Raw genomic sequence first — 22,037 nt, 5'->3', positions numbered from 1 at the left:
CTGCTTTTTCACAAAGACACTTCAGAAGATGTTTGAAAGGCTTTTGCAGCAGCAGGCTCGTTGGTCTAGGGGTATGATTCTCGCTTTGGGTGTGAGAGGTCCCGGGTTCAAATCCCGGACGAGCCCGTGCCTTCATAGGTTCGATCTGTTTTTAAACAGGAGTATTTCTGCTTTCCACTCTTGTAAGATGCCATGGTGGAATGCATTGCATGCTTTCTACTGGTGTCGAGGCAGTTCGGCATGATGAAGGAGTGCGGGATTTCTTTCTAACTGCTTTTTTGTGTTGGAGCAGCACTTCTCGTTGGAACATGAAATGCACAGTGCTTCTCCAAAGTAATTGCAGGGCTGGTTTTGAAATCACCTCTTGGAATGAAAGTGATCCCAGTTCCTTTCTTCCAAAGGAAGAGATCCTGTCAGAAAGGCTCAGCTTTGAGCGTCATGAATATTGTCCCTTAGTCCTTGCATTCCAGTCCAAAGCATAGCCACATAAAGAAAGCAGGTGTGTCTGTTTCCAGTGCAGTGGTTCCAGTCCAATGCATAGCCACATGAAGCAAATAAGCAGGCATGTCTGTTTCTGTAGTGTAGTGGTTATCACGTTCGCCTTACACGCGAAAGGTCCCTGGTTCGAGGCCAGGCAGAAACAGCAAGTTGCTGTGCTTTATCACATTATTTGCATTTACCACCTCACCTGACAGGTAAATTGAAATTAAAGAGGCTGTGTCTATCCCTCACCATCGTGAGGTACTACGCTCCAAGGGCATCGGTCTCAACTCACCAAGAGAAGACGATACACCTTACGGCAGTCAGTTGCTCCCTTTTTGACCTTTCCATTGAAGCCTGGGCCTACTGTGGTCAAGCCAGCCAAGGAAGGAAGGTATGAGAGCGAAAATGGCTTTCCTACCTTCACCAAGAACATACACCTTGAGCAAAGAAAGGGCCAGACTTACAAGGCCCTATCGCCACCGGCACATCATCTTTAGGGACGCCCCGGTGGCACTATGTACTGTGCCGTATTTACAAGACGCCGTTCAACCACGTTTTGTGGCTTAACACCACCTTGTAAATACGGCCCCTTCACACGCAGCCCTTTCCCTGGAAGGGGCGTGCAATGGGCGTTGCTCTGGGTGGGCCACTGCAACACCATAGCATTTTGATGCTGCTCCAGTTTTACGAGTTTTTGTAAATCTGTGGCAGCGCCAAAATCCAAGCGCCATACAATGGGTGTCGTTATAGTGGAGAAACGAGCAGAAATGTTTTCATTTCTCCTCATTTTTGCTCTTTCTATGTGTGCTGCACGAACATATCGCCACTGAAGATTTCTGTTGTGCAGGAAGGTGTGCCTTCCTGAACAAAAACAATTTCCCCCTCCACGCAGCCATCCTTGTACCATGGCGCAAGGATGGCTGCGTTGGTGCTCGGCAGCTAATTTAGAGCTGGCGCAGAGGGAAGCACAGGGGTGCGCTGTATTCTACTAAATACGGCGCTTCCCTGCATTTTGAAAATGACTGAGTGCGAGGCTGCCAAATTTGGCAGAGCGTCTCACTCAGTCATCCTCTTGTAATTATGGGCCAAAAGGTCTAAAGGATAGAGGCGTTTTATGTCATGTTCGATGACGACCATGGAAATGACTCTAGTCATATTGCAGAAGAGAGAACCATGTGCATTTTCTTGCCTTGCGATGTATTCGCCCACTCTCTGCCCTCAACCCTAGGAGCAGGGTCTGAGCAGTGGTGCTTCTGTGCCCTCGCTCGTTGGTGTCCGGGTCCAAATCCCCAACACACCCTTTTTAGCAGAAAACACACAAATTTTACTCAAAATACACAAAGCTTGAAGATTCCTCATTCCACTCAAAGCATTGTTGTGCAAAATATTTTTAGCCTCAGGAGAAAAAAAGGATCACCATGCCTTGGCTTCCTTCCTGCTTGCTTTCAGTGTGCTCTGTGTGATGCTTTCACAGGCTCTGGTTTCAGGCATTTAGGCATCAGATATTTGTCTCTACCCGCAGCTGTGACTTTTCAGTACATCTGAGTGTACGCTTGCTGGCTGACAACGCTGCAATTTTCACACTTACTCCTCGCTTTGCGAGCAACTGCTGATCAAGTATAGAGGCAATCGGGCAAACATATGAGGGGAATTTTGCTCCTTCAGTCAAGCCCTCATGCTTGTTTCTGTAGTGTAGTGGTTATCACGTTCGCCTAACACGCGAAAGGTCCCCGGTTCGAGACCGGGCAGAAACAATGGGCAGTGTCTGCTTTTGTGTTTGCTCCCTAAAAGCTTAGTCTCACTCAGGGATGGCCTTTAAAAACTTGTGACCTGTGTAAAACTTGTATTACTATTGCAGGCCGGTAAAAAGTTATCTGCATCTTTGCGTAGTCGTGCATGTGCCTGGTTTCTTATTCTGTTTTTTACTTTTTTTTTTCTTGGCCATGTTATATTGTGGGGCCTTTAAACCTGTCACCTTGATAGGAACATTGCAAGCGGCAGCATCGACAAGTGCAGACTGAGGAGTCAGACCTAAACACAGACTCAGCTGTCAGGATGGCCGAGTGGTCTAAGGCGGCAGCCTCAAGAGAGCTTGATCTTCAGTTAAGCTAAGCATCCTGGTTTGCTCATGTAGTTGTGGGTTCATATCGCACTTCTGATAGGTCTATTTTCTGCCCTTAAATCTTCCTCTGCTTGCACAGCCAGCTCCCCACAACACTATCTTTGCAAGCTGCTGTAGCATATGAAAAGAAATCCACCAACCCTCCGGCTGGGCCCTCAATCAGCATTCCATGTATTTCTGGAAGGGGCATCTCAGTCACGCCTTCTGTTAGAGCTGCACCTTATCACTGTAACTACCATGCTGGTTTCTACTTAAGCAGTTGATTCCATCGTTTGAAGTGAGGCTCTCCTGCCACTTTTGGGCAGAGAAGGCACTGCCCCTGCAACAACAACAGGCAGACAAGCTCAACCTGGGTTTCCTGGTTAGGTGGGCGGAGCAGAATGGCAATGGTCCCTCCTTGTGACTTGAAATTAACATGAAGAAGACAGAGAGGCAGCTGGGAGTAGGCAGTACCCATGCACCCCTGAACACTGTCTTGCGATTTTCACCCAATTCTGAAATGAGTCGGGAGGAAAGGAGGTGATTTTCCTATCGAAGGCCATTCTGGGAATTCAGCCACCCCGCGTCTCCCAGGTGAGTGTTTCAGGCCTGTGAGGCACTCATATAAATCTCGCCTGATCGAGCACTGAGCGAGCAATTGTGCTTGAATACAAGAGGCATGCTCCTCTGGCTCAGGCGCAAGAGATGGCAGGCCCTTCAGTGCTTCTGGTCTGGAAGTCTACGGTGCAAGGGCCCAGGTCCTGCGGAGGCGTACAACTACCAGAAAGGGTCTGCTTTTCTCATCAGCGCCACAGTTCAGCTTGCTAGCATAGGGCTTCTTGACTACCTCTTGCCTTGCTAGAGGCAAAAAAAAACCCCTTGGCACAAAACATCAATTGCTATGGCACGCTTAGAAGGAGAGTCTCCAAGTGGCCCTGCTTTTTCACAAAGACACTTCAGAAGATGTTTGAAAGGCTTTTGCAGCAGCAGGCTCGTTGGTCTAGGGGTATGATTCTCGCTTTGGGTGTGAGAGGTCCCGGGTTCAAATCCCGGACGAGCCCGTGCCTTCATAGGTTCGATCTGTTTTTAAACAGGAGTATTTCTGCTTTCCACTCTTGTAAGATGCCATGGTGGAATGCATTGCATGCTTTCTACTGGTGTCGAGGCAGTTCGGCATGATGAAGGAGTGCGGGATTTCTTTCTAACTGCTTTTTTGTGTTGGAGCAGCACTTCTCGTTGGAACATGAAATGCACAGTGCTTCTCCAAAGTAATTGCAGGGCTGGTTTTGAAATCACCTCTTGGAATGAAAGTGATCCCAGTTCCTTTCTTCCAAAGGAAGAGATCCTGTCAGAAAGGCTCAGCTTTGAGCGTCATGAATATTGTCCCTTAGTCCTTGCATTCCAGTCCAAAGCATAGCCACATAAAGAAAGCAGGTGTGTCTGTTTCCAGTGCAGTGGTTCCAGTCCAATGCATAGCCACATGAAGCAAATAAGCAGGCATGTCTGTTTCTGTAGTGTAGTGGTTATCACGTTCGCCTTACACGCGAAAGGTCCCTGGTTCGAGGCCAGGCAGAAACAGCAAGTTGCTGTGCTTTATCACATTATTTGCATTTACCACCTCACCTGACAGGTAAATTGAAATTAAAGAGGCTGTGTCTATCCCTCACCATCGTGAGGTACTACGCTCCAAGGGCATCGGTCTCAACTCACCAAGAGAAGACGATACACCTTACGGCAGTCAGTTGCTCCCTTTTTGACCTTTCCATTGAAGCCTGGGCCTACTGTGGTCAAGCCAGCCAAGGAAGGAAGGTATGAGAGCGAAAATGGCTTTCCTACCTTCACCAAGAACATACACCTTGAGCAAAGAAAGGGCCAGACTTACAAGGCCCTATCGCCACCGGCACATCATCTTTAGTGACGCCCCGGTGGCACTATGTACTGTGCCGTATTTACAAGACGCCGTTCAACCACGTTTTGTGGCTTAACACCACCTTGTAAATACGGCCCCTTCACACGCAGCCCTTTCCCTGGAAGGGGCGTGCAATGGGCGTTGCTCTGGGTGGGCCACTGCAACACCATAGCATTTTGATGCTGCTCCAGTTTTACGAGTTTTTGTAAATCTGTGGCAGCGCCAAAATCCAAGCGCCATACAATGGGTGTCGTTATAGTGGAGAAACGAGCAGAAATGTTTTCATTTCTCCTCATTTTTGCTCTTTCTATGTGTGCTGCACGAACATATCGCCACTGAAGATTTCTGTTGTGCAGGAAGGTGTGCCTTCCTGAACAAAAACAATTTCCCCCTCCACGCAGCCATCCTTGTACCATGGCGCAAGGATGGCTGCGTTGGTGCTCGGCAGCTAATTTAGAGCTGGCGCAGAGGGAAGCACAGGGGTGCGCTGTATTCTACTAAATACGGCGCTTCCCTGCATTTTGAAAATGACTGAGTGCGAGGCTGCCAAATTTGGCAGAGCGTCTCACTCAGTCATCCTCTTGTAATTATGGGCCAAAAGGTCTAAAGGATAGAGGCGTTTTATGTCATGTTCGATGACGACCATGGAAATGACTCTAGTCATATTGCAGAAGAGAGAACCATGTGCATTTTCTTGCCTTGCGATGTATTCGCCCACTCTCTGCCCTCAACCCTAGGAGCAGGGTCTGAGCAGTGGTGCTTCTGTGCCCTCGCTCATTGGTGTCCGGGTCCAAATCCCCAACACACCCTTTTTAGCAGAAAACACACAAATTTTACTCAAAATACACAAAGCTTGAAGATTCCTCATTCCACTCAAAGCATTGTTGTGCAAAATATTTTTAGCCTCAGGAGAAAAAAAGGATCACCATGCCTTGGCTTCCTTCCTGCTTGCTTTCAGTGTGCTCTGTGTGATGCTTTCACAGGCTCTGGTTTCAGGCATTTAGGCATCAGATATTTGTCTCTACCCGCAGCTGTGACTTTTCAGTACATCTGAGTGTACGCTTGCTGGCTGACAACGCTGCAATTTTCACACTTACTCCTCGCTTTGCGAGCAACTGCTGATCAAGTATAGAGGCAATCGGGCAAACATATGAGGGGAATTTTGCTCCTTCAGTCAAGCCCTCATGCTTGTTTCTGTAGTGTAGTGGTTATCACGTTCGCCTAACACGCGAAAGGTCCCCGGTTCGAGACCGGGCAGAAACAATGGGCAGTGTCTGCTTTTGTGTTTGCTCCCTAAAAGCTTAGTCTCACTCAGGGATGGCCTTTAAAAACTTGTGACCTGTGTAAAACTTGTATTACTATTGCAGGCCGGTAAAAAGTTATCTGCATCTTTGCGTAGTCGTGCATGTGCCTGGTTTCTTATTCTGTTTTTTACTTTTTTTTCTTCTTGGCCATGTTATATTGTGGGGCCTTTAAACCTGTCACCTTGATAGGAACATTGCAAGCGGCAGCATCGACAAGTGCAGACTGAGGAGTCAGACCTAAACACAGACTCAGCTGTCAGGATGGCCGAGTGGTCTAAGGCGGCAGCCTCAAGAGAGCTTGATCTTCAGTTAAGCTAAGCATCCTGGTTTGCTCATGTAGTTGTGGGTTCATATCGCACTTCTGATAGGTCTATTTTCTGCCCTTAAATCTTCCTCTGCTTGCACAGCCAGCTCCCCACAACACTATCTTTGCAAGCTGCTGTAGCATATGAAAAGAAATCCACCAACCCTCCGGCTGGGCCCTCAATCAGCATTCCATGTATTTCTGGAAGGGGCATCTCAGTCACGCCTTCTGTTAGAGCTGCACCTTATCACTGTAACTACCATGCTGGTTTCTACTTAAGCAGTTGATTCCATCGTTTGAAGTGAGGCTCTCCTGCCACTTTTGGGCAGAGAAGGCACTGCCCCTGCAACAACAACAGGCAGACAAGCTCAACCTGGGTTTCCTGGTTAGGTGGGCGGAGCAGAATGGCAATGGTCCCTCCTTGTGACTTGAAATTAACATGAAGAAGACAGAGAGGCAGCTGGGAGTAGGCAGTACCCATGCACCCCTGAACACTGTCTTGCGATTTTCACCCAATTCTGAAATGAGTCGGGAGGAAAGGAGGTGATTTTCCTATCGAAGGCCATTCTGGGAATTCAGCCACCCCGCGTCTCCCAGGTGAGTGTTTCAGGCCTGTGAGGCACTCATATAAATCTCGCCTGATCGAGCCTGAACGAGCACTGAGCGAGCAATTGTGCTTGAATACAAGAGGCATGCTCCTCTGGCTCAGGCGCAAGAGATGGCAGGCCCTTCAGTGCTTCTGGTCTGGAAGTCTACGGTGCAAGGGCCCAGGTCCTGCGGAGGTGTACAACTACCAGAAAGGGTCTGCTTTTCTCATCAGCGCCACAGTTCAGCTTGCTAGCATAGGGCTTCTTGACTACCTCTTGCCTTGCTAGAGGCAAAAAAAAACCCCTTGGCACAAAACATCAATTGCTATGGCACGCTTAGAAGGAGAGTCTCCAAGTGGCCCTGCTTTTTCACAAAGACACTTCAGAAGATGTTTGAAAGGCTTTTGCAGCAGCAGGCTCGTTGGTCTAGGGGTATGATTCTCGCTTTGGGTGTGAGAGGTCCCGGGTTCAAATCCCGGACGAGCCCGTGCCTTCATAGGTTCGATCTGTTTTTAAACAGGAGTATTTCTGCTTTCCACTCTTGTAAGATGCCATGGTGGAATGCATTGCATGCTTTCTACTGGTGTCGAGGCAGTTCGGCATGATGAAGGAGTGCGGGATTTCTTTCTAACTGCTTTTTTGTGTTGGAGCAGCACTTCTCGTTGGAACATGAAATGCACAGTGCTTCTCCAAAGTAATTGCAGGGCTGGTTTTGAAATCACCTCTTGGAATGAAAGTGATCCCAGTTCCTTTCTTCCAAAGGAAGAGATCCTGTCAGAAAGGCTCAGCTTTGAGCGTCATGAATATTGTCCCTTAGTCCTTGCATTCCAGTCCAAAGCATAGCCACATAAAGAAAGCAGGTGTGTCTGTTTCCAGTGCAGTGGTTCCAGTCCAATGCATAGCCACATGAAGCAAATAAGCAGGCATGTCTGTTTCTGTAGTGTAGTGGTTATCACGTTCGCCTTACACGCGAAAGGTCCCTGGTTCGAGGCCAGGCAGAAACAGCAAGTTGCTGTGCTTTATCACATTATTTGCATTTACCACCTCACCTGACAGGTAAATTGAAATTAAAGAGGCTGTGTCTATCCCTCACCATCGTGAGGTACTACGCTCCAAGGGCATCGGTCTCAACTCACCAAGAGAAGACGATACACCTTACGGCAGTCAGTTGCTCCCTTTTTGACCTTTCCATTGAAGCCTGGGCCTACTGTGGTCAAGCCAGCCAAGGAAGGAAGGTATGAGAGGGAAAATGGCTTTCCTACCTTCACCAAGAACATACACCTTGAGCAAAGAAAGGGCCAGACTTACAAGGCCCTATCGCCACCGGCACATCATCTTTAGTGACGCCCCGGTGGCACTATGTACTGTGCCGTATTTACAAGACGCCGTTCAACCACGTTTTGTGGCTTAACACCACCTTGTAAATACGGCCCCTTCACACGCAGCCCTTTCCCTGGAAGGGGCGTGCAATGGGCGTTGCTCTGGGTGGGCCACTGCAACACCATAGCATTTTGATGCTGCTCCAGTTTTACGAGTTTTTGTAAATCTGTGGCAGCGCCAAAATCCAAGCGCCATACAATGGGTGTCGTTATAGTGGAGAAACGAGCAGAAATGTTTTCATTTCTCCTCATTTTTGCTCTTTCTATGTGTGCTGCACGAACATATCGCCACTGAAGATTTCTGTTGTGCAGGAAGGTGTGCCTTCCTGAACAAAAACAATTTCCCCCTCCACGCAGCCATCCTTGTACCATGGCGCAAGGATGGCTGCGTTGGTGCTCGGCAGCTAATTTAGAGCTGGCGCAGAGGGAAGCACAGGGGTGCGCTGTATTCTACTAAATACGGCGCTTCCCTGCATTTTGAAAATGACTGAGTGCGAGGCTGCCAAATTTGGCAGAGCGTCTCACTCAGTCATCCTCTTGTAATTATGGGCCAAAAGGTCTAAAGGATAGAGGCGTTTTATGTCATGTTCGATGACGACCATGGAAATGACTCTAGTCATATTGCAGAAGAGAGAACCATGTGCATTTTCTTGCCTTGCGATGTATTCGCCCACTCTCTGCCCTCAACCCTAGGAGCAGGGTCTGAGCAGTGGTGCTTCTGTGCCCTCGCTCGTTGGTGTCCGGGTCCAAATCCCCAACACACCCTTTTTAGCAGAAAACACACAAATTTTACTCAAAATACACAAAGCTTGAAGATTCCTCATTCCACTCAAAGCATTGTTGTGCAAAATATTTTTAGCCTCAGGAGAAAAAAAGGATCGCCATGCCTTGGCTTCCTTCCTGCTTGCTTTCAGTGTGCTCTGTGTGATGCTTTCACAGGCTCTGGTTTCAGGCATTTAGGCATCAGATATTTGTCTCTACCCGCAGCTGTGACTTTTCAGTACATCTGAGTGTACGCTTGCTGGCTGACAACGCTGCAATTTTCACACTTACTCCTCGCTTTGCGAGCAACTGCTGATCAAGTATAGAGGCAATCGGGCAAACATATGAGGGGAATTTTGCTCCTTCAGTCAAGCCCTCATGCTTGTTTCTGTAGTGTAGTGGTTATCACGTTCGCCTAACACGCGAAAGGTCCCCGGTTCGAGACCGGGCAGAAACAATGGGCAGTGTCTGCTTTTGTGTTTGCTCCCTAAAAGCTTAGTCTCACTCAGGGATGGCCTTTAAAAACTTGTGACCTGTGTAAAACTTGTATTACTATTGCAGGCCGGTAAAAAGTTATCTGCATCTTTGCGTAGTCGTGCATGTGCCTGGTTTCTTATTCTGTTTTTTACTTTTTTTTTTCTTGGCCATGTTATATTGTGGGGCCTTTAAACCTGTCACCTTGATAGGAACATTGCAAGCGGCAGCATCGACAAGTGCAGACTGAGGAGTCAGACCTAAACACAGACTCAGCTGTCAGGATGGCCGAGTGGTCTAAGGCGGCAGCCTCAAGAGAGCTTGATCTTCAGTTAAGCTAAGCATCCTGGTTTGCTCATGTAGTTGTGGGTTCATATCGCACTTCTGATAGGTCTATTTTCTGCCCTTAAATCTTCCTCTGCTTGCACAGCCAGCTCCCCACAACACTATCTTTGCAAGCTGCTGTAGCATATGAAAAGAAATCCACCAACCCTCCGGCTGGGCCCTCAATCAGCATTCCATGTATTTCTGGAAGGGGCATCTCAGTCACGCCTTCTGTTAGAGCTGCACCTTATCACTGTAACTACCATGCTGGTTTCTACTTAAGCAGTTGATTCCATCGTTTGAAGTGAGGCTCTCCTGCCACTTTTGGGCAGAGAAGGCACTGCCCCTGCAACAACAACAGGCAGACAAGCTCAACCTGGGTTTCCTGGTTAGGTGGGCGGAGCAGAATGGCAATGGTCCCTCCTTGTGACTTGAAATTAACATGAAGAAGACAGAGAGGCAGCTGGGAGTAGGCAGTACCCATGCACCCCTGAACACTGTCTTGCGATTTTCACCCAATTCTGAAATGAGTCGGGAGGAAAGGAGGTGATTTTCCTATCGAAGGCCATTCTGGGAATTCAGCCACCCCGCGTCTCCCAGGTGAGTGTTTCAGGCCTGTGAGGCACTCATATAAATCTCGCCTGATCGAGCACTGAGCGAGCAATTGTGCTTGAATACAAGAGGCATGCTCCTCTGGCTCAGGCGCAAGAGATGGCAGGCCCTTCAGTGCTTCTGGTCTGGAAGTCTACGGTGCAAGGGCCCAGGTCCTGCGGAGGCGTACAACTACCAGAAAGGGTCTGCTTTTCTCATCAGCGCCACAGTTCAGCTTGCTAGCATAGGGCTTCTTGACTACCTCTTGCCTTGCTAGAGGCAAAAAAAAACCCCTTGGCACAAAACATCAATTGCTATGGCACGCTTAGAAGGAGAGTCTCCAAGTGGCCCTGCTTTTTCACAAAGACACTTCAGAAGATGTTTGAAAGGCTTTTGCAGCAGCAGGCTCGTTGGTCTAGGGGTATGATTCTCGCTTTGGGTGTGAGAGGTCCCGGGTTCAAATCCCGGACGAGCCCGTGCCTTCATAGGTTCGATCTGTTTTTAAACAGGAGTATTTCTGCTTTCCACTCTTGTAAGATGCCATGGTGGAATGCATTGCATGCTTTCTACTGGTGTCGAGGCAGTTCGGCATGATGAAGGAGTGCGGGATTTCTTTCTAACTGCTTTTTTGTGTTGGAGCAGCACTTCTCGTTGGAACATGAAATGCACAGTGCTTCTCCAAAGTAATTGCAGGGCTGGTTTTGAAATCACCTCTTGGAATGAAAGTGATCCCAGTTCCTTTCTTCCAAAGGAAGAGATCCTGTCAGAAAGGCTCAGCTTTGAGCGTCATGAATATTGTCCCTTAGTCCTTGCATTCCAGTCCAAAGCATAGCCACATAAAGAAAGCAGGTGTGTCTGTTTCCAGTGCAGTGGTTCCAGTCCAATGCATAGCCACATGAAGCAAATAAGCAGGCATGTCTGTTTCTGTAGTGTAGTGGTTATCACGTTCGCCTTACACGCGAAAGGTCCCTGGTTCGAGGCCAGGCAGAAACAGCAAGTTGCTGTGCTTTATCACATTATTTGCATTTACCACCTCACCTGACAGGTAAATTGAAATTAAAGAGGCTGTGTCTATCCCTCACCATCGTGAGGTACTACGCTCCAAGGGCATCGGTCTCAACTCACCAAGAGAAGACGATACACCTTACGGCAGTCAGTTGCTCCCTTTTTGACCTTTCCATTGAAGCCTGGGCCTACTGTGGTCAAGCCAGCCAAGGAAGGAAGGTATGAGAGCGAAAATGGCTTTCCTACCTTCACCAAGAACATACACCTTGAGCAAAGAAAGGGCCAGACTTACAAGGCCCTATCGCCACCGGCACATCATCTTTAGTGACGCCCCGGTGGCACTATGTACTGTGCCGTATTTACAAGACGCCGTTCAACCACGTTTTGTGGCTTAACACCACCTTGTAAATACGGCCCCTTCACACGCAGCCCTTTCCCTGGAAGGGGCGTGCAATGGGCGTTGCTCTGGGTGGGCCACTGCAACACCATAGCATTTTGATGCTGCTCCAGTTTTACGAGTTTTTGTAAATCTGTGGCAGCGCCAAAATCCAAGCGCCATACAATGGGTGTCGTTATAGTGGAGAAACGAGCAGAAATGTTTTCATTTCTCCTCATTTTTGCTCTTTCTATGTGTGCTGCACGAACATATCGCCACTGAAGATTTCTGTTGTGCAGGAAGGTGTGCCTTCCTGAACAAAAACAATTTCCCCCTCCACGCAGCCATCCTTGTACCATGGCGCAAGGATGGCTGCGTTGGTGCTCGGCAGCTAATTTAGAGCTGGCGCAGAGGGAAGCACAGGGGTGCGCTGTATTCTACTAAATACGGCGCTTCCCTGCATTTTGAAAATGACTGAGTGCGAGGCTGCCAAATTTGGCAGAGCGTCTCACTCAGTCATCCTCTTGTAATTATGGGCCAAAAGGTCTAAAGGATAGAGGCGTTTTATGTCATGTTCGATGACGACCATGGAAATGACTCTAGTCATATTGCAGAAGAGAGAACCATGTGCATTTTCTTGCCTTGCGATGTATTCGCCCACTCTCTGCCCTCAACCCTAGGAGCAGGGTCTGAGCAGTGGTGCTTCTGTGCCCTCGCTCATTGGTGTCCGGGTCCAAATCCCCAACACACCCTTTTTAGCAGAAAACACACAAATTTTACTCAAAATACACAAAGCTTGAAGATTCCTCATTCCACTCAAAGCATTGTTGTGCAAAATATTTTTAGCCTCAGGAGAAAAAAAGGATCACCATGCCTTGGCTTCCTTCCTGCTTGCTTTCAGTGTGCTCTGTGTGATGCTTTCACAGGCTCTGGTTTCAGGCATTTAGGCATCAGATATTTGTCTCTACCCGCAGCTGTGACTTTTCAGTACATCTGAGTGTACGCTTGCTGGCTGACAACGCTGCAATTTTCACACTTACTCCTCGCTTTGCGAGCAACTGCTGATCAAGTATAGAGGCAATCGGGCAAACATATGAGGGGAATTTTGCTCCTTCAGTCAAGCCCTCATGCTTGTTTCTGTAGTGTAGTGGTTATCACGTTCGCCTAACACGCGAAAGGTCCCCGGTTCGAGACCGGGCAGAAACAATGGGCAGTGTCTGCTTTTGTGTTTGCTCCCTAAAAGCTTAGTCTCACTCAGGGATGGCCTTTAAAAACTTGTGACCTGTGTAAAACTTGTATTACTATTGCAGGCCGGTAAAAAGTTATCTGCATCTTTGCGTAGTCGTGCATGTGCCTGGTTTCTTATTCTGTTTTTTACTTTTTTTTCTTCTTGGCCATGTTATATTGTGGGGCCTTTAAACCTGTCACCTTGATAGGAACATTGCAAGCGGCAGCATCGACAAGTGCAGACTGAGGAGTCAGACCTAAACACAGACTCAGCTGTCAGGATGGCCGAGTGGTCTAAGGCGGCAGCCTCAAGAGAGCTTGATCTTCAGTTAAGCTAAGCATCCTGGTTTGCTCATGTAGTTGTGGGTTCATATCGCACTTCTGATAGGTCTATTTTCTGCCCTTAAATCTTCCTCTGCTTGCACAGCCAGCTCCCCACAACACTATCTTTGCAAGCTGCTGTAGCATATGAAAAGAAATCCACCAACCCTCCGGCTGGGCCCTCAATCAGCATTCCATGTATTTCTGGAAGGGGCATCTCAGTCACGCCTTCTGTTAGAGCTGCACCTTATCACTGTAACTACCATGCTGGTTTCTACTTAAGCAGTTGATTCCATCGTTTGAAGTGAGGCTCTCCTGCCACTTTTGGGCAGAGAAGGCACTGCCCCTGCAACAACAACAGGCAGACAAGCTCAACCTGGGTTTCCTGGTTAGGTGGGCGGAGCAGAATGGCAATGGTCCCTCCTTGTGACTTGAAATTAACATGAAGAAGACAGAGAGGCAGCTGGGAGTAGGCAGTACCCATGCACCCCTGAACACTGTCTTGCGATTTTCACCCAATTCTGAAATGAGTCGGGAGGAAAGGAGGTGATTTTCCTATCGAAGGCCATTCTGGGAATTCAGCCACCCCGCGTCTCCCAGGTGAGTGTTTCAGGCCTGTGAGGCACTCATATAAATCTCGCCTGATCGAGCACTTAGCGAGCAATTGTGCTTGAATACAAGAGGCATGCTCCTCTGGCTCAGGCGCAAGAGATGGCAGGCCCTTCAGTGCTTCTGGTCTGGAAGTCTACGGTGCAAGGGCCCAGGTCCTGCGGAGGCGTACAACTACCAGAAAGGGTCTGCTTTTCTCATCAGCGCCACAGTTCAGCTTGCTAGCATAGGGCTTCTTGACTACCTCTTGCCTTGCTAGAGGCAAAAAAAAAACCCTTGGCACAAAACATCAATTGCTATGGCACGCTTAGAAGGAGAGTCTCCAAGTGGCCCTGCTTTTTCACAAAGACACTTCAGAAGATGTTTGAAAGGCTTTTGCAGCAGCAGGCTCGTTGGTCTAGGGGTATGATTCTCGCTTTGGGTGTGAGAGGTCCCGGGTTCAAATCCCGGACGAGCCCGTGCCTTCATAGGTTCGATCTGTTTTTAAACAGGAGTATTTCTGCTTTCCACTCTTGTAAGATGCCATGGTGGAATGCATTGCATGCTTTCTACTGGTGTCGAGGCAGTTCGGCATGATGAAGGAGTGCGGGATTTCTTTCTAACTGCTTTTTTGTGTTGGAGCAGCACTTCTCGTTGGAACATGAAATGCACAGTGCTTCTCCAAAGTAATTGCAGGGCTGGTTTTGAAATCACCTCTTGGAATGAAAGTGATCCCAGTTCCTTTCTTCCAAAGGAAGAGATCCTGTCAGAAAGGCTCAGCTTTGAGCGTCATGAATATTGTCCCTTAGTCCTTGCATTCCAGTCCAAAGCATAGCCACATAAAGAAAGCAGGTGTGTCTGTTTCCAGTGCAGTGGTTCCAGTCCAATGCATAGCCACATGAAGCAAATAAGCAGGCATGTCTGTTTCTGTAGTGTAGTGGTTATCACGTTTGCCTTACACGCGAAAGGTCCCTGGTTCGAGGCCAGGCAGAAACAGCAAGTTGCTGTGCTTTATCACATTATTTGCATTTACCACCTCACCTGACAGGTAAATTGAAATTAAAGAGGCTGTGTCTATCCCTCACCATCGTGAGGTACTACGCTCCAAGGGCATCGGTCTCAACTCACCAAGAGAAGACGATACACCTTACGGCAGTCAGTTGCTCCCTTTTTGACCTTTCCATTGAAGCCTGGGCCTACTGTGGTCAAGCCAGCCAAGGAAGGAAGGTATGAGAGGGAAAATGGCTTTCCTACCTTCACCAAGAACATACACCTTGAGCAAAGAAAGGGCCAGACTTACAAGGCCCTATCGCCACCGGCACATCATCTTTAGTGACGCCCCGGTGGCACTATGTACTGTGCCGTATTTACAAGACGCCGTTCAACCACGTTTTGTGGCTTAACACCACCTTGTAAATACGGCCCCTTCACACGCAGCCCTTTCCCTGGAAGGGGCGTGCAATGGGCGTTGCTCTGGGTGGGCCACTGCAACACCATAGCATTTTGATGCTGCTCCAGTTTTACGAGTTTTTGTAAATCTGTGGCAGCGCCAAAATCCAAGCGCCATACAATGGGTGTCGTTATAGTGGAGAAACGAGCAGAAATGTTTTCATTTCTCCTCATTTTTGCTCTTTCTATGTGTGCTGCACGAACATATCGCCACTGAAGATTTCTGTTGTGCAGGAAGGTGTGCCTTCCTGAACAAAAACAATTTCCCCCTCCACGCAGCCATCCTTGTACCATGGCGCAAGGATGGCTGCGTTGGTGCTCGGCAGCTAATTTAGAGCTGGCGCAGAGGGAAGCACAGGGGTGCGCTGTATTCTACTAAATACGGCGCTTCCCTGCATTTTGAAAATGACTGAGTGCGAGGCTGCCAAATTTGGCAGAGCGTCTCACTCAGTCATCCTCTTGTAATTATGGGCCAAAAGGTCTAAAGGATAGAGGCGTTTTATGTCATGTTCGATGACGACCATGGAAATGACTCTAGTCATATTGCAGAAGAGAGAACCATGTGCATTTTCTTGCCTTGCGATGTATTCGCCCACTCTCTGCCCTCAACCCTAGGAGCAGGGTCTGAGCAGTGGTGCTTCTGTGCCCTCGCTCGTTGGTGTCCGGGTCCAAATCCCCAACACACCCTTTTTAGCAGAAAACACACAAATTTTACTCAAAATACACAAAGCTTGAAGATTCCTCATTCCACTCAAAGCATTGTTGTGCAAAATATTTTTAGCCTCAGGAGAAAAAAAGGATCACCATGCCTTGGCTTCCTTCCTGCTTGCTTTCAGTGTGCTCTGTGTGATGCTTTCACAGGCTCTGGTTTCAGGCATTTAGGCATCAGATATTTGTCTCTACCCGCAGCTGTGACTTTTCAGTACATCTGAGTGTACGCTTGCTGGCTGACAACGCTGCAATTTTCACACTTACTCCTCGCTTTGCGAGCAACTGCTGATCAAGTATAGAGGCAATCGGGCAAACATATGAGGGGAATTTTGCTCCTTCAGTCAAGCCCTCATGCTTGTTTCTGTAGTGTAGTGGTTATCACGTTTGCCTAACACGCGAAAGGTCCCCGGTTCGAGACCGGGCAGAAACAATGGGCAGTGTCTGCTTTTGTGTTTGCTCCCTAAAAGCTTAGTCTCACTCAGGGATGGCATTTAAAAACTTGTGACCTGTGTAAAACTTGTATTACTATTGCAGGCCGGTAAAAAGTTATCTGCATCTTTGCGTAGTCGTGCATGTGCCTGGTTTCTTATTCTGTTTTTTACTTTTTTTTTTCTTGGCCATGTTATATTGTGGGGCCTTTAAACCTGTCACCTTGATAGGAACATTGCAAGCGGCAGCATCGACAAGTGCAGACTGAGGAGTCAGACCTAAACACAGACTCAGCTGTCAGGATGGCCGAGTGGTCTAAGGCGGCAGCCTCAAGAGAGCTTGATCTTCAGTTAAGCTAAGCATCCTGGTTTGCTCATGTAGTTGTGGGTTCATATCGCACTTCTGATAGGTCTATTTTCTGCCCTTAAATCTTCCTCTGCTTGCACAGCCAGCTCCCCACAACACTATCTTTGCAAGCTGCTGTAGCATATGAAAAGAAATCCACCAACCCTCCGGCTGGGCCCTCAATCAGCATTCCATGTATTTCTGGAAGGGGCATCTCAGTCACGCCTTCTGTTAGAGCTGCACCTTATCACTGTAACTACCATGCTGGTTTCTACTTAAGCAGTTGATTCCATCGTTTGAAGTGAGGCTCTCCTGCCACTTTTGGGCAGAGAAGGCACTGCCCCTGCAACAACAACAGGCAGACAAGCTCAACCTGGGTTTCCTGGTTAGGTGGGCGGAGCAGAATGGCAATGGTCCCTCCTTGTGACTTGAAATTAACATGAAGAAGACAGAGAGGCAGCTGGGAGTAGGCAGTACCCATGCACCCCTGAACACTGTCTTGCGATTTTCACCCAATTCTGAAATGAGTCGGGAGGAAAGGAGGTGATTTTCCTATCGAAGGCAATTCTGGGAATTCAGCCACCCCGCGTCTCCCAGGTGAGTGTTTCAGGCCTGTGAGGCACTCATATAAATCTCGCCTGATCGTGCACTGAGCGAGCAATTGTGCTTGAATACAAGAGGCATGCTCCTCTGGCTCAGGCGCAAGAGATGGCAGGCCCTTCAGTGCTTCTGGTCTGGAAGTCTACGGTGCAAGGGCCCAGGTCCTGCGGAGGCGTACAACTACCAGAAAGGGTCTGCTTTTCTCATCAGCGCCACAGTTCAGCTTGCTAGCATAGGGCTTCTTGACTACCTCTTGCCTTGCTAGAGGCAAAAAAAAAACCCTTGGCACAAAACATCAATTGCTATGGCACGCTTAGAAGGAGAGTCTCCAAGTGGCCCTGCTTTTTCACAAAGACACTTCAGAAGATGTTTGAAAGGCTTTTGCAGCAGCAGGCTCGTTGGTCTAGGGGTATGATTCTCGCTTTGGGTGTGAGAGGTCCCGGGTTCAAATCCCGGACGAGCCCGTGCCTTCATAGGTTCGATCTGTTTTTAAACAGGAGTATTTCTGCTTTCCACTCTTGTAAGATGCCATGGTGGAATGCATTGCATGCTTTCTACTGGTGTCGAGGCAGTTCGGCATGATGAAGGAGTGCGGGATTTCTTTCTAACTGCTTTTTTGTGTTGGAGCAGCACTTCTCGTTGGAACATGAAATGCACAGTGCTTCTCCAAAGTAATTGCAGGGCTGGTTTTGAAATCACCTCTTGGAATGAAAGTGATCCCAGTTCCTTTCTTCCAAAGGAAGAGATCCTGTCAGAAAGGCTCAGCTTTGAGCGTCATGAATATTGTCCCTTAGTCCTTGCATTCCAGTCCAAAGCATAGCCACATAAAGAAAGCAGGTGTGTCTGTTTCCAGTGCAGTGGTTCCAGTCCAATGCATAGCCACATGAAGCAAATAAGCAGGCATGTCTGTTTCTGTAGTGTAGTGGTTATCACGTTCGCCTTACACGCGAAAGGTCCCTGGTTCGAGGCCAGGCAGAAACAGCAAGTTGCTGTGCTTTTCACATTATTTGCATTTACCACCTCACCTGACAGGTAAATTGAAATTAAAGAGGCTGTGTCTATCCCTCACCATCGTGAGGTACTACGCTCCAAGGGCATCGGTCTCAACTCACCAAGAGAAGACGATACACCTTACGGCAGTCAGTTGCTCCCTTTTTGACCTTTCCATTGAAGCCTGGGCCTACTGTGGTCAAGCCAGCCAAGGAAGGAAGGTATGAGAGCGAAAATGGCTTTCCTACCTTCACCAAGAACATACACCTTGAGCAAAGAAAGGGCCAGACTTACAAGGCCCTATCGCCACCGGCACATCATCTTTAGTGACGCCCCGGTGGCACTATGTACTGTGCCGTATTTACAAGACGCCGTTCAACCACGTTTTGTGGCTTAACACCACCTTGTAAATACGGCCCCTTGACACGCAGCCCTTACCCTGGAAGGGGCGTGCAATGGGCGTTGCTCTGGGTGGGCCACTGCAACACCATAGCATTTTGATGCTGCTCCAGTTTTACGAGTTTTTGTAAATCTGTGGCAGCGCCAAAATCCAAGCGCCATACAATGGGTGTCGTTATAGTGGAGAAACGAGCAGAAATGTTTTCATTTCTCCTCATTTTTGCTCTTTCTATGTGTGCTGCACGAACATATCGCCACTGAAGATTTCTGTTGTGCAGGAAGGTGTGCCTTCCTGAACAAAAACAATTTCCCCCTCCACGCAGCCATCCTTGTACCATGGCGCAAGGATGGCTGCGTTGGTGCTCGGCAGCTAATTTAGAGCTGGCGCAGAGGGAAGCACAGGGGTGCGCTGTATTCTACTAAATACGGCGCTTCCCTGCATTTTGAAAATGACTGAGTGCGAGGCTGCCAAATTTGGCAGAGCGTCTCACTCAGTCATCCTCTTGTAATTATGGGCCAAAAGGTCTAAAGGATAGAGGCGTTTTATGTCATGTTCGATGACGACCATGGAAATGACTCTAGTCATATTGCAGAAGAGAGAACCATGTGCATTTTCTTGCCTTGCGATGTATTCGCCCACTCTCTGCCCTCAACCCTAGGAGCAGGGTCTGAGCAGTGGTGCTTCTGTGCCCTCGCTCGTTGGTGTCCGGGTCCAAATCCCCAACACACCCTTTTTAGCAGAAAACACACAAATTTTACTCAAAATACACAAAGCTTGAAGATTCCTCATTCCACTCAAAGCATTGTTGTGCAAAATATTTTTAGCCTCAGGAGAAAAAAAGGATCACCATGCCTTGGCTTCCTTCCTGCTTGCTTTCAGTGTGCTCTGTGTGATGCTTTCACAGGCTCTGGTTTCAGGCATTTAGGCATCAGATATTTGTCTCTACCCGCAGCTGTGACTTTTCAGTACATCTGAGTGTACGCTTGCTGGCTGACAACGCTGCAATTTTCACACTTACTCCTCGCTTTGCGAGCAACTGCTGATCAAGTATAGAGGCAATCGGGCAAACATATGAGGGGAATTTTGCTCCTTCAGTCAAGCCCTCATGCTTGTTTCTGTAGTGTAGTGGTTATCACGTTCGCCTAACACGCGAAAGGTCCCCGGTTCGAGACCGGGCAGAAACAATGGGCAGTGTCTGCTTTTGTGTTTGCTCCCTAAAAGCTTAGTCTCACTCAGGGATGGCCTTTAAAAACTTGTGACCTGTGTAAAACTTGTATTACTATTGCAGGCCGGTAAAAAGTTATCTGCATCTTTGCGTAGTCGTGCATGTGCCTGGTTTCTTATTCTGTTTTTTACTTTTTTTTTTCTTGGCCATGTTATATTGTGGGGCCTTTAAACCTGTCACCTTGATAGGAACATTGCAAGCGGCAGCATCGACAAGTGCAGACTGAGGAGTCAGACCTAAACACAGACTCAGCTGTCAGGATGGCCGAGTGGTCTAAGGCGGCAGCCTCAAGAGAGCTTGATCTTCAGTTAAGCTAAGCATCCTGGTTTGCTCATGTAGTTGTGGGTTCATATCGCACTTCTGATAGGTCTATTTTCTGCCCTTAAATCTTCCTCTGCTTGCACAGCCAGCTCCCCACAACACTATCTTTGCAAGCTGCTGTAGCATATGAAAAGAAATCCACCAACCCTCCGGCTGGGCCCTCAATCAGCATTCCATGTATTTCTGGAAGGGGCATCTCAGTCACGCCTTCTGTTAGAGCTGCACCTTATCACTGTAACTACCATGCTGGTTTCTACTTAAGCAGTTGATTCCATCGTTTGAAGTGAGGCTCTCCTGCCACTTTTGGGCAGAGAAGGCACTGCCCCTGCAACAACAACAGGCAGACAAGCTCAACCTGGGTTTCCTGGTTAGGTGGGTGGAGCAGAATGGCAATGGTCCCTCCTTGTGACTTAAAATTAACATGAAGAAGACAGAGAGGCAGCTGGGAGTAGGCAGTACCCATGCACCCCTGAACACTGTCTTGCGATTTTCACCCAATTCTGAAATGAGTCGGGAGGAAAGGAGGTGATTTTCCTATCGAAGGCCATTCTGGGAATTCAGCCACCCCGCGTCTCCCAGGTGAGTGTTTCAGGCCTGTGAGGCACTCATATAAATCTCGCCTGATCGAGCACTGAGCGAGCAATTGTGCTTGAATACAAGAGGCATGCTCCTCTGGCTCAGGCGCAAGAGATGGCAGGCCCTTCAGTGCTTCTGGTCTGGAAGTCTACGGTGCAAGGGCCCAGGTCCTGCGGAGGCGTACAACTACCAGAAAGGGTCTGCTTTTCTCATCAGCGCCACAGTTCAGCTTGCTAGCATAGGGCTTCTTGACTACCTCTTGCCTTGCTAGAGGCAAAAAAAAAACCCTTGGCACAAAACATCAATTGCTATGGCACGCTTAGAAGGAGAGTCTCCAAGTGGCCCTGCTTTTTCACAAAGACACTTCAGAAGATGTTTGAAAGGCTTTTGCAGCAGCAGGCTCGTTGGTCTAGGGGTATGATTCTCGCTTTGGGTGTGAGAGGTCCCGGGTTCAAATCCCGGAAGAGCCCGTGCCTTCATAGGTTCGATCTGTTTTTAAACAGGAGTATTTCTGCTTTCCACTCTTGTAAGATGCCATGGTGGAATGCATTGCATGCTTTCTACTGGTGTCGAGGCAGTTCGGCATGATGAAGGAGTGCGGGATTTCTTTCTAACTGCTTTTTTGTGTTGGAGCAGCACTTCTCGTTGGAACATGAAATGCACAGTGCTTCTCCAAAGTAATTGCAGGGCTGGTTTTGAAATCACCTCTTGGAATGAAAGTGATCCCAGTTCCTTTCTTCCAAAGGAAGAGATCCTGTCAGAAAGGCTCAGCTTTGAGCGTCATGAATATTGTCCCTTAGTCCTTGCATTCCAGTCCAAAGCATAGCCACATAAAGAAAGCAGGTGTGTCTGTTTCCAGTGCAGTGGTTCCAGTCCAATGCATAGCCACATGAAGCAAATAAGCAGGCATGTCTGTTTCTGTAGTGTAGTGGTTATCACGTTCGCCTTACACGCGAAAGGTCCCTGGTTCGAGGCCAGGCAGAAACAGCAAGTTGCTGTGCTTTATCACATTATTTGCATTTACCACCTCACCTGACAGGTAAATTGAAATTAAAGAGGCTGTGTCTATCCCTCACCATCGTGAGGTACTACGCTCCAAGGGCATCGGTCTCAACTCACCAAGAGAAGACGATACACCTTACGGCAGTCAGTTGCTCCCTTTTTGACCTTTCCATTGAAGCCTGGGCCTACTGTGGTCAAGCCAGCCAAGGAAGGAAGGTATGAGAGCGAAAATGGCTTTCCTACCTTCACCAAGA

At 48.3% G+C, this 22,037-nt stretch overlaps 19 non-coding genes across 19 annotated transcripts; all 19 read left to right on the top strand.

The window, feature by feature from the left end:
- Positions 1 to 54: 54 nt before the first annotated feature.
- On the top strand, positions 55 to 126 carry TRNAP-UGG (transfer RNA proline (anticodon UGG)). The gene has a single exon. It is a non-coding gene; the product is annotated as a tRNA-Pro (tRNA).
- Positions 127 to 570: 444 nt separating this feature from the next.
- Positions 571 to 643, top strand: TRNAV-UAC (transfer RNA valine (anticodon UAC)). Its single transcript has one exon. It is a non-coding gene; the product is annotated as a tRNA-Val (tRNA).
- A 1,521-nt stretch (positions 644 to 2,164) lies between these two features.
- Positions 2,165 to 2,237, top strand: TRNAV-AAC (transfer RNA valine (anticodon AAC)). Its single transcript has one exon. It is a non-coding gene; the product is annotated as a tRNA-Val (tRNA).
- A 1,336-nt stretch (positions 2,238 to 3,573) lies between these two features.
- Positions 3,574 to 3,645, top strand: TRNAP-UGG (transfer RNA proline (anticodon UGG)). Its single transcript has one exon. It is a non-coding gene; the product is annotated as a tRNA-Pro (tRNA).
- Positions 3,646 to 4,089: 444 nt separating this feature from the next.
- On the top strand, positions 4,090 to 4,162 carry TRNAV-UAC (transfer RNA valine (anticodon UAC)). The gene has a single exon. It is a non-coding gene; the product is annotated as a tRNA-Val (tRNA).
- A 1,521-nt stretch (positions 4,163 to 5,683) lies between these two features.
- On the top strand, positions 5,684 to 5,756 carry TRNAV-AAC (transfer RNA valine (anticodon AAC)). Its single transcript has one exon. It is a non-coding gene; the product is annotated as a tRNA-Val (tRNA).
- A 1,347-nt stretch (positions 5,757 to 7,103) lies between these two features.
- Positions 7,104 to 7,175, top strand: TRNAP-UGG (transfer RNA proline (anticodon UGG)). The gene has a single exon. It is a non-coding gene; the product is annotated as a tRNA-Pro (tRNA).
- Positions 7,176 to 7,619: 444 nt separating this feature from the next.
- TRNAV-UAC (transfer RNA valine (anticodon UAC)) lies at positions 7,620 to 7,692 on the top strand. The gene has a single exon. It is a non-coding gene; the product is annotated as a tRNA-Val (tRNA).
- Positions 7,693 to 9,213: 1,521 nt separating this feature from the next.
- On the top strand, positions 9,214 to 9,286 carry TRNAV-AAC (transfer RNA valine (anticodon AAC)). Its single transcript has one exon. It is a non-coding gene; the product is annotated as a tRNA-Val (tRNA).
- Positions 9,287 to 10,622: 1,336 nt separating this feature from the next.
- TRNAP-UGG (transfer RNA proline (anticodon UGG)) lies at positions 10,623 to 10,694 on the top strand. The gene has a single exon. It is a non-coding gene; the product is annotated as a tRNA-Pro (tRNA).
- Positions 10,695 to 11,138: 444 nt separating this feature from the next.
- On the top strand, positions 11,139 to 11,211 carry TRNAV-UAC (transfer RNA valine (anticodon UAC)). Its single transcript has one exon. It is a non-coding gene; the product is annotated as a tRNA-Val (tRNA).
- A 1,521-nt stretch (positions 11,212 to 12,732) lies between these two features.
- TRNAV-AAC (transfer RNA valine (anticodon AAC)) lies at positions 12,733 to 12,805 on the top strand. Its single transcript has one exon. It is a non-coding gene; the product is annotated as a tRNA-Val (tRNA).
- Positions 12,806 to 14,142: 1,337 nt separating this feature from the next.
- On the top strand, positions 14,143 to 14,214 carry TRNAP-UGG (transfer RNA proline (anticodon UGG)). Its single transcript has one exon. It is a non-coding gene; the product is annotated as a tRNA-Pro (tRNA).
- A 444-nt stretch (positions 14,215 to 14,658) lies between these two features.
- TRNAV-UAC (transfer RNA valine (anticodon UAC)) lies at positions 14,659 to 14,731 on the top strand. The gene has a single exon. It is a non-coding gene; the product is annotated as a tRNA-Val (tRNA).
- Positions 14,732 to 16,252: 1,521 nt separating this feature from the next.
- Positions 16,253 to 16,325, top strand: TRNAV-AAC (transfer RNA valine (anticodon AAC)). Its single transcript has one exon. It is a non-coding gene; the product is annotated as a tRNA-Val (tRNA).
- A 1,336-nt stretch (positions 16,326 to 17,661) lies between these two features.
- On the top strand, positions 17,662 to 17,733 carry TRNAP-UGG (transfer RNA proline (anticodon UGG)). Its single transcript has one exon. It is a non-coding gene; the product is annotated as a tRNA-Pro (tRNA).
- A 444-nt stretch (positions 17,734 to 18,177) lies between these two features.
- Positions 18,178 to 18,250, top strand: TRNAV-UAC (transfer RNA valine (anticodon UAC)). The gene has a single exon. It is a non-coding gene; the product is annotated as a tRNA-Val (tRNA).
- Positions 18,251 to 19,770: 1,520 nt separating this feature from the next.
- TRNAV-AAC (transfer RNA valine (anticodon AAC)) lies at positions 19,771 to 19,843 on the top strand. Its single transcript has one exon. It is a non-coding gene; the product is annotated as a tRNA-Val (tRNA).
- Positions 19,844 to 21,695: 1,852 nt separating this feature from the next.
- TRNAV-UAC (transfer RNA valine (anticodon UAC)) lies at positions 21,696 to 21,768 on the top strand. The gene has a single exon. It is a non-coding gene; the product is annotated as a tRNA-Val (tRNA).
- Positions 21,769 to 22,037: the final 269 nt, after the last annotated feature.

This window comes from Pleurodeles waltl, chromosome 10, assembly GCF_031143425.1.
Source record: "Pleurodeles waltl isolate 20211129_DDA chromosome 10, aPleWal1.hap1.20221129, whole genome shotgun sequence".
NCBI classification, from domain to species: domain Eukaryota; kingdom Metazoa; phylum Chordata; class Amphibia; order Caudata; family Salamandridae; genus Pleurodeles; species Pleurodeles waltl.
Note: the sequence above shows the minus strand (reverse complement) of the source record. Positions and strands in the feature narration are given on the sequence as shown.